The sequence below is a fragment of the Macaca fascicularis genome, chromosome 5, assembly GCF_037993035.2.
Source record: "Macaca fascicularis isolate 582-1 chromosome 5, T2T-MFA8v1.1".
Classification (NCBI taxonomy): Eukaryota; Metazoa; Chordata; class Mammalia; order Primates; family Cercopithecidae; genus Macaca; species Macaca fascicularis.
The window spans coordinates 113569405-113585279 of record NC_088379.1 but is presented as its reverse complement, the minus strand read 5'-3'; the positions used below and the strand labels follow the sequence as shown (position 1 = coordinate 113585279).

The 15875-nt window shown below is 37.1% G+C and overlaps 1 long non-coding RNA gene across 1 annotated transcript in view; it reads left to right on the top strand.

Moving 5' to 3' along the window:
- LOC123573606 (uncharacterized) overlaps positions 1 to 15875 on the top strand; it is a 78369-nt gene that overhangs the window by 19587 nt on the left and 42907 nt on the right. The window lies entirely within an intron of this gene.

The window sequence follows — 15875 nt, the reverse complement described above, 5'->3', positions numbered from 1 at the left end:
ATATTTAAAAACAATACCATTTCATGCAGTAACTCCCACAGGCATGAGCCACCGCACCCAGCCTAGACTAAAGACGTATTCAATTAAACATTCTTAATATGCTTTAGTAAGAGCTATTGAGGCTTTCATTTTACAGATGAATATTAAAGTATCATGAACCAAATAGGCTCAGTGCTGTAAGAAATAACTCAATAGTCCTGACATGGTGGCTCATGCCTGTAATCCTAGCACATTGGGAGGCCAAGGTGGGAGGATTGTTTGAGCCCATGAGTTCAAGACTAGCCTGGGCAATGTGGTGAGACCCCATCTAAAAAAAATACAAAAATTAGCTGGGCACAGTGGTGCATGCCTCTGGTCCTAGGTCCTCAAGAGACCGAGGTGGGAGGCTCACTTGAGCCTGGGATGTCCAGGCTGCTGTGAGCCATGATTATGCCACTGCACTCCAGCCTAGATGACAGAGTGAGACCCTGTCTCAAAAAAATAAAAAGAAAAAAGAAATAACACAATTGCTTCCAGACGAGCAATCGCAATCTGGTAGGACACTGTTCCTTTATTTCTCAAGGAATAGATGTTCGTTATAGAAAATTTGAGAAATATAGAAAAGAAGAGTAAAACAAAAATCAAACACATAAATTGTAAGTCAGATCATGTCCCTTCTCTGCTAAAAACTCTTTTTTTTCTTTTCTTTCCATTTCTCTTCTCTTTTGCTATCAAATATATCACTGCAATGAATAACTTACCCCAAACTATTTTTCATCTGATTATCTCCCATAGTGAATATCTTAAGAGTAGAATTTATTGGGTTAAATGACATAAATGCCTAATTTTTAAAATTTGGGGTTGATTTTAAGTTACAGAAAAATTGCAAAAGTGGTCCAAAGATCTCATATTTCCTTCACCCAACCTCTACTAATTTTGACATCTTACATAATCATGGTTCGTTTGTCAAAACTAAGAAATTAACATTGGTGTCATACTATTAACTAAACTACAGACTTTATTTGAGTTCCCCAGTTTTTCCACTAAAGTCAGTATTCTGTTCAATCTAGGATGCCACTCTGCGTTTAGGAATAATTAGAATCTTGGTACATATTCTTAAATTTTCTCCAGATATGTGGTTCCAGTCTGTATTGCCAACAGCAATGTATGACTGCTTCTCCCTTATCAATAAGGGAGTGTTTTCCTTTTTCAAAAATATCTTTAAAATTCAATGGTTAAAAATGGTATCTCACTGTAATAGTTCTATTTCGATGAATTTGAAAAATGTTTTGTATTATTGGCTGTTTATATTTTTAAAAATTTTTAGCCAGGCATGGTGGCTGATGCCTGTAATCCCAGCACTTTGGAGGCTGAGGCAGGTGGATCACCTGTGGCCAGGAGTTCGAGACCAGCCTGGCCAACAGGGTGAAATGTTGTCTCTACTAAAAATATAAAAATTAGCTGGGGATGGTGGCACACACCTGTAATCCCAGTTACTCGGGAGGCTGAGGCACAAGAATCGCTTGAACCCAGAAAGTGGAGATTGCAGTGAATCGAGTTCAAGCCCCTGCACTCCAGCCTGGGTGACAGAGCGAGACTGTCTCAAAAAAAAAAAAAAAAAAAAAAGTATCTCAAAATTTAACTCAAGATGGATTAAAGACTTAAATGTAAAACCCAAAACTATAAAAACTCTAGAAGACAACCTAGGCAATACCATTCAGGACATAGGCACTGGCAAAGATTTCATGACGAAGATACCGAAAGCAATGGCAACAAAAGCAAAAATTGACAAATGAGATCTAATTAAACTAAAGAGCTTCTGCACAGCAAAAGAGACTGTCAACAGAGTGAACAGACAACCCACAGAATGGGGGAAAAATTTTGCAAACTATACATCCAGCAAAGGTCTGATATCAAAAGTCTATAAGGAACTTAAACAAATGTACAAGAAAAAACAACCTCATTAAAAAGTGGGCAAAGGATATGAACAGACACTTCTCAAAAGAAGACATACATGTGGCCAACAAGCATATAAAAAAAGCTCAATATCACTGATCATTAGAGAAATGCAAATCAAAACTACACTGAGAAACCATTTCACACCAGTAAGATTGGCTGTTACGAAAATAAAAAAATAACAGATGCTGGTGAGGTTGTGGAAAAAAAGGAATGCTTATACACTGTTGATGGGAGTGTAAATTAGTTTAACCATTGTGGAAGACAGTGTGGTGATTCCTCAGAGACTTAAAGACAGAAATATTTTTTGAGCCAACAATCTATTACTGGGTATATACCCAAAGGAATATAAATCATTATATCATAAAGACACATGCACACATGTTCATTGCAGCACTATTCACAATAGCAAAAACATGGAATCAATCTAAATACCCATCAATGATAGATTGGGTATAGAAAATGTGGTACATATACAGCATGGAATACTATGCAGTAATAAAAAAGAACAAGATCATATCCTTCACAGGGATGTTGTTGGAGCTGGAGGCCATTATCCTTAGCAAACTAATGCAGGAACAGAAAACCAAATCCCTCATGCTCTCACTTATAAGTGGGAGCTAAATGATAAGAACACATGGACACATAAAGGGGAACAACACACACTGGGGCCTATCTCAGGGTGGAGGATGGGAGGAGGGAGAGGATCAGGAAAAATTACTAATGGGTACTAGGTTTAATACGTGGGTAATGAAATAATCTGTACAACAAACCCCCATAGAAGCGGCTACATTGTCTGGGGTATATACCCTGGGGTTCATGGTCATGCACCAGGAAAATGTAAGACATGGACACACAAGAGGAGTTTAGGAGTGGAGGTTTAATAGGCAGAAGAGAAGAGAAAGAGAAACAGCTTTCTATATAGAGAGAGTGGGGTCCCTGGGTGGAAAAGACCCGCAGGCGGCACTGAATTTTATGGTCAGGTTTGAGGAGGCAGCGTCTGATTTACAAAGGGTTCACAGATTGGTTCGATCAGGTATGACATTTACATAGCAGATGGGGAAAGGCCAGTTGTCCCACCCTAATCTTATTATGCAAATGGGCTTTCCAGTTGATCTGAGCCCTCTTGTCTGCTTCTTACTGTACACATGGCTGGCAGAGAAAGGAAGATGAAGCCGCCATCTTGAACACGTCTAGCCCCTAGTTCCTGCCAGCATTCACCTGTGCAAGCTCCCAGCTTGCTCGTCTATGTCCGCAGATCGACTTTACAGGCTATTCTTTGTTAGACAATGATTTGGGGCTGCTTTTCATTAAAGAGAAAAGCCTTACCGAGGACTTCCGTACCCTCACTCTCTGCCTAAGTGATTTCTTCTTAACTCCTGTATCACCATGACACAAGTTATCCTATGTAACAAACCTGCACATGTACCCCTGAACTTAAAAGTTTAACACAATAATTTGTATCTTTTGCCTATTTTTAAAATTAGGGTGTTCTACTACTGAATTATAGCTCTCACAGTTCACTAGAAGAAATACTATGCTATAGTATATGAAAATACTGAAGATACTATATATTATAGTATATACAGATTTATAAGCACTGACTTATAAGCACTTTATATATTAAGGATATTGAATTTTTGGCAAGACTGATACAAACATTTTTTTCATGATTTGCCAGCCGTTTTTTGGAATACTAGAGTTTTCTATTTTTATGTCATTAAGTGTATTTTAGTTTTCTGATTGATTCTATTACTTTTTTTAAGAGTTGGATTTTTTCTTTCTTTTTTTTTTGAAACAGCCTTATTGAAGAACATTGACAGATAAAAATTGTACATATTTAAGGTATACAACTTGATGTTTTGATATATGTATACATTGTGAAATGGTCTTCACAATCAAACCAATTAACATATCTATCACCTCACAAAGTTACCATTTTCTTTTTCTTCTTTTATTATTATCTTTTTTTGTGGTAAAAACATTTAAGATCTACTTCTTAGAAAATTTCAAGTAAGGAATATTGTTAACCATAGCCACCAGGCTGTACATTAGATCTGTAGAACGTATTCATCCTGCATATTGAAACTTTTTATCCTTTGACCAACATTACCATTTCCCCCTCCCCACTGCCCCTGGCAGCTACCATTCTGCTTTATAATTCTATGAGTGTGACTGTTTCAGATTTCACACATCAGTTAGATCAAGCAGTATTTGTCTTTCTATGTCTGCCTTATTTCATTTAGCATAATATCCTCCAGGTTCATCCATGTTGTTGCAACTGGCAAAATTTCATTCTTTCCTGAGGCTGAATAATATTCCATCGTGTGTGTGTGTGTGTGTGTGTGTGTGTGTGTGTGTACACCACATTTTCTTTTATCCATTCATCCATCAGTGGATGTTTACATTCTTTTCATATTTTAGCTGTTGTGAATAATGCTGCAGTGAACATGGGAGTGCAGATAAATCTTCAAGATCTTAATCTTCATTTCCGTTTCTGTGGGTATATCCCGGAAGAGAGATTGCTAGATCATATGGTAGTTCTATTTTTTATTTTTTGAGTTTTGAGGATCCTGTATACTGTTTTTGATAAAGGCTGTCCCAATATACATTCTCACGAACACTGTACAAGAGTTCCCTTTTTCCTGCATCTTTGTCAACACTTTTAACCTCTTGTCTTTTTGATAATAGCCAATAGCCATCCTAATAGGTAAGAGGTGATGTTTCATTGGGTTTTCATCTACATTTCCCTGATTATTAGTGATGATGAGCACCACTACATATACCTGTTGGCCATTTGTATGTCTTCTTTCTAGAAATGCCTATTTAGGTCCCTTGTCCTTTTTATAATTGGATTATTTGTTTCTGCTATTGACTCGTGTGAGTTCCTTATATATTTTGGATATTAACACCTTATAAGATGTATGGTTTGCAAATATTTTCTCCCATTCCATAGGTTGCTATTTAACTCTGTGATTTTTTTTCTTTGCTGTGCAGTAGCTTTTTAATTTGATGTGATTCTACTTGTCTATTTTTGCTTTTGTTGCCTGTACTCTTGGTATCTTATTCAAACATATTATTGCCAAGACAAATGTCAAAAAGCTTTTTCCCTATGCTTTCTTATAGTAGTTTTACAGTTCTGAGTCTTATGTTTAAGTTTTTAATCCATTTTGAGTTTATTTTTGTTTATGGTATCAGATAATTTCATTCTTTTGCCTGTGAATATCCAGTTTTCCCAACATTAGTTAATGAAGAGACCATCCTTTCACTATTGTGTGTTCTTAGCACTGTAGTTAAGATTGACTGTAAATGCATGGATTTATTTATGGGCTCTCTATTCTGTTCCATTAATCTATATGTCTGTCTTTATGTCAGTACCATCTCATTTAGATTACTGTAGCTTTGAAATATCTTTTGAAATCAGGAAGTGTGATGTCGCCAGTTTTATTATTATTTCTCAAGATTGCTTTCAGCCTGGGCAACATGTCAAAACTCCATCTCTACACACACACAAAAAAGTACAAAAATTAACTGGGTGTGGTATTGTGCATCTGCAGTTCCAGCTATTCAGGGGGATGGGGCAAGAGGATCACTTGAGCCCGAAGGTCAAGGCTGGAGTGAGCCATGATTGCGCCACCACACTCCAACCTGGGTGACAGAGCAAGACCCTGTCTTAAAAAAGCAAACAAAAAAAAACCAACCAAACAAACAAACAAAAAAGAAGACAAGCAAGATTGCTTTGGCTATTTGGGGTCTTTTGAAGTTCCATATGAATTTTAGAATTGTTTCTCTCTACACGTGTGTAGGGAGTGCTATTTGAAATTTGTTAGGGCTTGCATTGAATCCGTAGATCATTTTGGGTAGTATAGACAATTTCATTATATCCCTCTAATTCACAAACATGGGACGTCCTTCCATTTATGTAATCTTCTTTAATTTCCTTCATCAGTGTTTTGTAATTTTGAGTGTACAAGTCTTTCCCCTCTTTGGTTGGTTAAGTTTATTCCTATGTATTTTATTCTTTTTGTTGCTATTATATATGGGAATGTTTGCCTATTTCCTTTTTGGAAAATTTATTGTTAGAAACAATATAGAAACACCGCTGAATTTTGTATGTTGATTTTGTATCCTGCAACTTTATTGAATTTGTTAATTAGTTCTAACAGATTTTTTGTTGAGCCTTTAGGATTTTCCACATGTGTAAATAATCGGGGTTTTTTTTGTTGTTGTTTTTGTTTTGTTTTGTTTTTTGAGACAGGGTCTCACTCTGTCACCCAGGCTGGAATGCCGTGTTGTGATCATGGCTCCTCGCAACCTCTGCCTCCCGGGTTCAAGCAATTCTCCTGCTTCAACCTCCCTACTAGCTGGGATTACAGGCGCCTGCCACCACGCCTGGTTAAGTTTTGTATTTTTAGTAGAGGCAGAGTTTCACCATGTTGGCTACACTGGTCTCAAACTCCTGACCTCAAGTGATCTGCCTGCCTTGGCCTCCCAAAGTGCTGGAATTACAGGCATGAGCCACCATGCCTGGCCATGTGTAAATAATCTTGTCATCTGCAGAGATAATTTTACTTCTTCTTCTTCAGCTTGGATGACTTTTTATTTCTTTTTTCTGTCTAGTTGTTTTGCCTAGGTTTTCCAATATTTTATTGATAATAGTGGTAAGAGTGAGCATCCCTTCCTTGTATCAGGTCTTAGAGGAAAAGCTTTCAGTTTTTCTCCATTGATTATGATGTTGGCTGTGACCTTTACATATATGGCTTTTACTGTGTTGAGGTACGTTCCCTCTATACCTATATTGTTGAAAGTTTTTTATTATGAAAGGATGTCAAATTTTGTCAAATGCTTTTTCTGTTATCTATTAAGATGATCATGTGGTTTTTACCTGTCATTCTGTTAATGTAGTATATGGCATTGTTTGAGTTGCAGATGCTGAACCATTCTTGCATTTCAGAGATAAATCCCACTTGTTCATGGTGTATGATCTTCTTAATATGCTGTTGAATTTGGTTTGCTGGTACTACATTGAGGATTTTTATGGCTATGTTCATCAGTGATGTTGGCCTATGGTTTTCTTTTCTTGTGATATATTTGGCTTTCATATTGGGGTAATGCTGGCCTCTAAAGTGAGTATGAAAGTGTTCCCTATTCTCCTATTTTAAGGAGTGTAAGAGGGATTGGTTTTAGTTCTTCTTTGAATATTAGAAAAAGCCATGGTCCTGGGCTTTTCTTTATTAGCAGGTATTTGATTACTGATTCAGTGTTCTTATTTATTTTCAGATTTTAGTGTTTTCTTGATTTAGTTTTGGTAGGTTGTATGTTACTAGAGATTTTCTGTTTCTTCTAGGTTATCCAATTTGTTGATGTGTAATTGTTCATAAATTGTCTCATAATGTTTTAATTTCTGAGTCATCCATTGTAATGTCTTATTTCTTATTTCTAATTTGTCTTCTTTTTTTTTCTTAGTTTAGCTGAAGGTTTGTTGATTTTATCTTTCCAAATAATCAACTCTTGGTTTTATTGATTTTTCTATTGCTTTTCTATTTGCTATTTATTTATGGTCTAATCTTTATTATTTCCTTTCCTCTGTTAACTATGAGCTTCGTTTGGTTTGTTCCCCCTAGTCTCTTGAGATGTAAAGTCAGGTTGTTTATTTGAGATCTTCCTCTTTTAATATATGCATTTATCACTATAAACTTGTCTCGTAACATAGCTTTTACTGCATCCCATACATTTTAGTATGTTGTGTTTAGGTTTTTATTTGTCCCAAGATGTTCCTTGAATTTCCCTTTGATTTCTTCTTTGACCCAATCTTTATTAGAGTGTGTTGTTTTGTTTTCCCATATTTGTGAATTTTTTCATTTTCTTACTGTTTTTGATTTCTAATTTCATTTCACTATGGTTAGAAAAGATATTTGGTATGATTTCCATTTTTTTTTTAATTTGTTAAGACTTGTTTTGTTACTTAATATATAAACTATCCTGGAGAATGTTTTGTGTGCACATGAGAAGAATGTATATTCTTCTGTTGGATGGAAAGTTCTGTATTTGTCTGTTAGGTCCATCTGGTCCATAGTGTTGTTCAAGTCACCTGTTTTCTTTTTTTAATTGATTTTCTGTCCAGATGTTCTATCCATTATTGAGAGCAGGGTGTTGAAGTCTCCTACTGTTATTGTATTACTGTCCATTTCTCTTTTAAGATAGATCAGTATTTGCTTTTATGTATCTAGATACCCTGATATTGGATGTGTATATATTTATAATTCTATCTTCTTCTTCAGTTGGCCCTTTTATCATTGTATAATGATCTTTTTGTCTCTAGTTACAGTTTTTTACTTAAAGTCTATTTTATCTGGCATGAGTATAGCCATCCTTGCTCTCTTTTGGTTAACATATGCATAGAATATCTTTTTCCATTGCTTCACTTTCAGCCTATGTGTGTCCTTAAATCTGAAGTGAGTCTCTTGTAGACAACATACAGTTGGATCTTGTTTTTAAATCCATTCAGTTACTCTATGTCTTTTGATTGGGAAGTTAAGTCTATTTACATTTGAAGTAATTATCAATGGGTAAAGGCTTACTATTACCAGTTTGATAATTGTTTCTGGTCTATTTTGTTACTCTCTATGTATTTCTCCCTCTTTCTGTCTTCCCTTGTGATTTATGTTTTGGGCTTGCATAAAGCATCTTATAGTTACAACTGTCTGTTTCAAGCTGATACTAACTTCAGTCTCATACAAAAATGCCATTTGCGCTAACTAGAATAACCAATGCAGAGAAGTCCTTAAACGACCTGATAGAGATGAAAACCATGATACAAGAACTACTTGACAAATGCACAAGCTTCAGTAAATGACTTACTCAACTGGAAGAAAGGGTATCAGTGAGAGAAGATCAAATGAATGAAATGAAGCAAGAAGAGAAGTTTAGAGAAAAAAGAGTAAAAGGAAACGAATAAAGCCTCCAAGAAATATGGGATTATGTGAAAAGACCAAATATAAATCTGATTGGTGTACCTGAAAGTGACAGGGAGAATGGAACCAAGTTGGAAAACACTCTGCAGGATATCATCCAGGAGAACTTACCCAACCTAGTAAGGCAGGCCAACATTCAAATTCAGGAAATACAGAGAACGCCACAAAGATACTCCTTGAGAAGAGCAACTGCAAGACACATAATTGTCAGATTCACCAAAGTTGAAATGAAGGAAAAAATGTTAAGGGCAGCCAGAGAGAAAGGTCGGGTTACCCACAAAGGGAAGCCCATCAGACTAACAGCAGATCTCTTGGCAGAAACTCTCCAAGCCAGAAGACAGTGGGGGCCAATATTCAACATTCTTAAAGAAAAGAATTTTCAACCCAGAATTTCATATCCAGCCAAACTAAGTTTCATAAGTGAAGGAGAAATAAAAATCCTTTACAGACAAGCAAATGCTGAGATTTTGTCACCACCAGGCCTGCCCTACAAGAGCTCCTGAAGGAAGCAATAAACATGGAAAGGAACAACCGGTACCAGCTACTGCAAAAACATGCCAAAATGTAAAGTTCATCGATGCTAGGAAGAAACTGCATCAACTAATGAGCAAAATAACCAGCTAACATCATAATGACAGGATCAAGTTCACACATAACAATATTAACCTTAAATGTAAATGGGCTAAATACTCCAATTAAAAGACACAGACTGGCAAATTGGATAAACAGTCAAGACCCATAAGTTTGCTATATTCAGGAGGCCCATCTCACATGCAGAGACACACATAGGCTCAAAATAAAGGGATGGAGGAAGATCTACCAAGCAAATGGAAAACAAAAAAAAAAGGCGGTGGTTGCATTCCTATTCTCTGATAAAACAGACTTTAAACCAACAAAGATCAAAAGAGACAAGGCCATTACATAATAGTAAAGGGATCAATTCAACAAGAAGAGCTAACTATCCTAAATATATATGCACCCAATACAGGAGCACCCAGATTCATAAAGCAAGTCCTTGGAGACTTAAAAAGAGACTTAGAATCCCATACAATAATAATGGGAAACGTTAACGCACCACTGTCAATATTAGACAGATCAACGAGACAGAAAGTTAACCAGGATGTCCAGGAAGTGAACTCAGCTCTGCACCAAGTGGACCTAATAGACATCTACAGAACTCTCTACCCCAAATCAACAGAATATGCATTCTTCTCAGCACCACATCACACTTATTCCAAAATTGACCACATAGTTGGAAGTAAAGCACTCCTCAGCAAATGTAAAAGAACAGAGATTATAACAAACTGTCTGCCAGACCACAGTACAATCAAACTAGAACTCAGGATTAAGAAACACACTTAAAACTGCTCAACTACATGGAACTAAACAACCTGCTCCTGAATGACTACTGGGTACATAACGAAATGAAGGCAGAAATAAAGATGTTCTTTGAAACTAATGAGAACAAAGATACAACATACCAGAATCTCTGGGACACATTTAAAGCAGTGTGTAGAGGGAAATTTATAGCACTAAATGCCCACAAGAGTAAGCAGGAAAGATCTAAAATTGACACTAACATCGCAACTAAAAGAACTAGAGAAGCAAGAGCAAACACATTCAAAAGCTAGCAGAAGGCAAGAAATAACTAAGATCAGAGCAGAACTGAAGGAGATAGAGACACAAAGAACTCTTCAAAAAATCAATGAATCCAGGAGCTGGTTTTTTGAAATGATTGACAAAATTGATAGACTGCTAGTAAGACTAATAAAGAAGAAAAGAGAGAAGAATCAAATAGAGACAATAAAAAATGATAAAGAGGATATCACCACCGACCCCACAGAAATACAAACTACCATCAGAGAATACTATAAACACCTCTACGCAAATAAACTAGAAAACCTAGAAGAAATGGATAAATTCCCGGAAACATATACTCTCCCAAGACTAAACCAGGAAGAAGTTGAATCCCTGAATAGACCAATAGCAGGCTCTGAAATTGAGGCAATAATTAATAGCCTACCAACCAAAAAAAGTCCAGGACCAGATGGATTCACAGCCGAATTCAACCAGAGGTACAAGGAGGAGCTGGTACCATTCCTTCTGAAACTATTCCAATCAATAGAAAAAGAAGGAATCCTCCCTAACTCATTTTATGAGGCCAACATCATCCTGATACCAAAGCCTGGCAGAGACACAACAAAAAAAGAGAATTTTAGACCAGTATCCCTGATGAACATCGATGCAAAAATCCTCAATAAAATACTGGCAAACCGAATCCAGCAGCACGTCAAAAAGCTTATCCACCATGATCAAGTGGGCTTCATCCCTGGGATGCAAGACTGGTTCAACATATGCAAATCAATAAACGTAATTCAGCATATAAACAGAACTAAACACAAAAACCACATGATTATCTCAATAGATGCAGAAAAGGCCTTTGACAAAATTCAACAGGCCTTCATGCTGAAAACTCTCAATAAATTTGGTATTGATGGAACGTATCTCAAAATAATAAGAGCTATTTATGACAAAGCCACAGCCAATATCATACTGAATGGGCAAAAACTGGAAGCATTCCCTTTGAAAACTGGCATAAGACAGGGATGCCCCCTCTCACCACTCCTATTCAACATAGTGTTGGAAGTTCTGGCTAGGGCAATCAGGCAAGAGAAAGAAATCAAGGGTATTCAGTTAGGAAAAGAAGTCAAATTGTCCTTGTTTGCAGATGACATGATTGTATATTTAGAAAACCCCATCATCTCAGCCCCAAATCTCCTTAAGCTGATAAGAAACTGCAGCAGTCTCAGGATACAAAATCAATGTGTAAAAATCACAAGCATTCTTATACACCAATAACTGACAAACAGCCAAATCATGAATGAACTCCTATTCACAATTGCTTCAAAGAGAATAGAATACCTAGAAATCCAAATTACAAGGGATGCAAAGGACCTCTTCAAGGAGAACTACAAACCACTGCTCAGTGAAATAAAAGAGGACACAAACAAATGGAAGAACATACCATATTCATGGATAGGAAGAAACAATATTGTGAAAATGGTCATACTGCCCAAGGTAATTTATAGATTCAATGCCATCCCCATTGAATTGGAAAAAACTGCTTTAAAGTTCATATGGAACCAAAAAAGACCCTGCATTGCCAAGACAATCAATCCTAAGCCAAAAGAACAAAGCTGGAGGCATCATGCTACCTGACTTCAAACTATACTACAAGGCTACAGTAACCAAAACAGCATGGTACTGGTACCAAAACAGAGATATAGACCAATGGAACAGAAGAGAACCCCCAGAAATAATACTACACATCTAAAGCCATCTGATCTTTGACAAACCTGATGAAAACAAGAAATGGGGAAAGGATTCCCTATTTAATAAATGGTGCTGGGAAAACTGGCTAGCCATAAGTAGAAAGCTGAAACTGGATCCTTTCCTTATTCCTTATATGAAAATTAATCAAGATGGATTAGAGACTTAAATGTTAGACCTAAAACCATAAAAACCCTAGAAGAAAACCTAGGCAATACCATTCAGAACGTAGGCATGGGCAAGGACTTCATGTCTAAAACACCAAAAGCAATGGTAACAAAAGCCATAATTGACAGATGGGATCTAATTAAACTAAAAAGCTTCTGCACAGCAAAAGAAACTACCATCAGAGTGAACAGGCAACCTACAGAATGGGAGAAAATTTTTGCAATCTACTCATCTTACAAAGGGCTGATATCCAGAACCTACAAAGAACTCAAACAAATTTATGAGAAAAATACAACCCCATCAAAAAGTGGACAAAGGATATGAACAGACACTTCTCAAAAGAAGACATTCATACAGCCAACAGACACATGAAAAAATGCTCATCATCACTGGCCATCAGAGAAATGCAAATCAAAACCACAATGAGATACCATGTCCCACCAGTTAGAATGGCAATCATTAAAACATCAGGAAACAACAGGTACTGGAGAGGATGTGGAGAAATAGGAACACTTTTACACTGTTGGTGGGACTGTAAACTAGTTCAACCATTGTGGAAAACAGTGTGGCCATTCCTCAAGGATCTAGAACTAGAAATACAATTTGACCCAGCCATCCCATTACTGGGTATATACCCAAAGGATTATAAATCATGCTGCTCTAAAGACACATGCACACGTATGTTTATTGCAGCACTATCCACAATAGCAAAGACTTGGAATCAACCCAAATGTCCATCAGTGACAGACTGGATTAAGAAAATGTGGCACATTTACACCATGGAATACTATGCAGCCATAAAAAAGGATGAGTTTGTGTCCTTTCTAGGGACATGGATGCAGCTGGAAACCCATCATTCTCAGCAAACTATCGCAAGAACAGAAAACCAAACACCGCATGTTCTCACTCATAGGTGGGAACTGAACAATGAGATCACTTGGACACAGGAAGGGGATCATCATACACCAGGGCCTATTGTGGGGAGGGGGCAGGGGAAAAGGATAGCATTAGGAGATATACCTAATGTAAATGACGAGTTAATGGGTGCAGCACACCAACATGGCACATGTATACATATGTAACAAACCTGCACGTTATGCACATGTACCCTAGAACTTAAAGTATAATAATAAAAATAATTTTTTTTGAAAAATAAATAAATTAATTGTATTAGCATTGCAAAAAAAAATAGATTGACCAGATATTTTCTTCACTTTCAGCCATAGCTATAAGTTTAGGTCCATACAAGGAGTTTCATTTTGTTACGCAAGGTTTCATTTCTTCCCCATTTTTAAAGCAAAGTATGTTTCTGTAAATATAAACAGTTTCCTCTAGTAAAAAAAAAAAAAAAAAAAGTGGCATGTATACAGCATGGAATACTATGCAGCCATAAAAAAGGATGAGTTCATGTGCTTTGTAGGGACATGGATGCAGCTGGAAACCATCATTCTCAGCAAACTATTGTAAGAACAGAAAACCAAACACTCATGTTCTCACTCATAGGTGGGAATTGAACAATGAGAACACTTGGACACACGAAGGGGAACATCACACACTGGGGCCTGTTGTGGGGTGGGGGGAGTGGGGAGGGATAGCATTAGGAGACATACCTAATGTGAATGACGAGTTAATGGGTGCAGCACACCAACATGGCACATGTATACATATGTAACAAACCTGCACATTGTGCACATGTACCCTAGAACTTAAAGTATAATAAAAAAGAAAAAAAAATGCCATTCTCCCCAACGTTTGTGTCCTTGAATTCAGTGTTTAATTCTCTTTATAGTGTGTATCCATTAACAATTTTTTTGTGGTTATAATTATTCTAAATGTTTTTGTCTTTTAGCTTTTGTTGTTGTTGTTTTGTTTTTACGAAGTCTTGCTCCATCACCAGACTGCAGTGCAGTGGCACGATCTCGGCTCACTGCAACCTCCGACTCCCTTGGTTCAAGCGATTCTCCTGCCTCAGCCTCCTGAGTAGCTGGGATTACGGTGGCACAGCTAATTTTTGTATTTTTAGTAGAGATAGGGTTTCACCATATTAGCCAGGATGATCTTTATTTCCTGACATCATGATCTGCCTACCTCAGCCTCCCAAAGTGCTGGGATTACAGGCATGAGCCACCGGGCCCAGCCATCTTTTAGCTTTTATATTAGGGTGAAAAGTAATTTATGTACTATTATAGTGTTACATTATTCTATATTTGCCTGTATATTTACTTTTACCAGTGAGAGTTATGCTTTCATGTTGCTATTTAACATGTTTTCATTTTAATTTGAAGAATTTCCTTAAGCATTTCTTATAAGGCAGGTCTAGTGGTAACAAACAGATTCCCTCAGTTTCATTTGTCTGGGAATGACTTTCTCTATCCTTTATTTTTAAAGGATATTTTTGCCAAATGCAATATTCTTATTTGGCAGTTTTTTTTTTTTTTTTTTTTTTTTTTAGAATTTTGAATACATCATCCTACTCTATCCTTGGCTGCAGGGATTTTGCTGAGCAATCCACTGAGAGTCTTATGGATAATTAGCCTTATCCCTTAATGAAAACTGATTTGACCCTCATACAAAGGGAAGAACTGATAAGAATATGAAATATCTTAGCCAGGCATAGTGGCATGCGCCTGTAGTCCTAGGTACTTAGGAGGCTGAGGTGGGAGGATCACTTGAGCCTGCAGTGAGGCGTGATCATGCCACCCTAGCCTGGGCAACAGAGTGAGACCCTGTCTCAAAAAAATAAATAAAAGAATATAAAAGTATTATCATTTCAATCATGATAATACCAAATTTACTAATGAACAAATACCCTACTTAAATGAATTTGGTTTCTAAAAACAATGCAGCTGAAGATTTGAGGGTGCCACATTATTCAGTGTTCCTCTTGTTTCACTACTGTTATTTCACTAAAACTCATACTCTGGTGGCACAGGCACAGTCACTAAGGAAGCAGACAGAAAACAATGACAGGTTTGCTTGTATCATCTCCTCTCTAGCCTAAAGGGTCAAATAATCACCTTCCATCAAACTCACTTAATTCTTCATTTGCCCAACATACTTACTGATGCCTGCTCTGCATAAGGCATCCACTCTTGGTAAGGTATCAGATACAGTTAGTCCCTGACATCCTCATGGAGTGGAGATGAGAGAGATGATAGAAACAGAAGGTTTAAGTAAACAAGGTAGTTGCAGTTAGTGATGACAGCTCTGGAGGAAATAAACTGGGTGATGAGATTAGGGAGTTCTCAGGAAAGACCACTTTGGATGTCACGGTGGGTGACCTCTCTGAGGAGATGCTGTCTGAGCTGTGACTTCAGGAAGAAGAGTAGGCTGTGGAAAAAACTGGCAGGGGGTCCCTCCACAGGCAAAATAGGGTTCAAGTATGAAAAAGCTCTTTTTCCTGAGCTGGGAAATGTGAGACCAGCACTCAATACCTGGCCACAGCAGGCTCATGTGGGCCCATCTCCT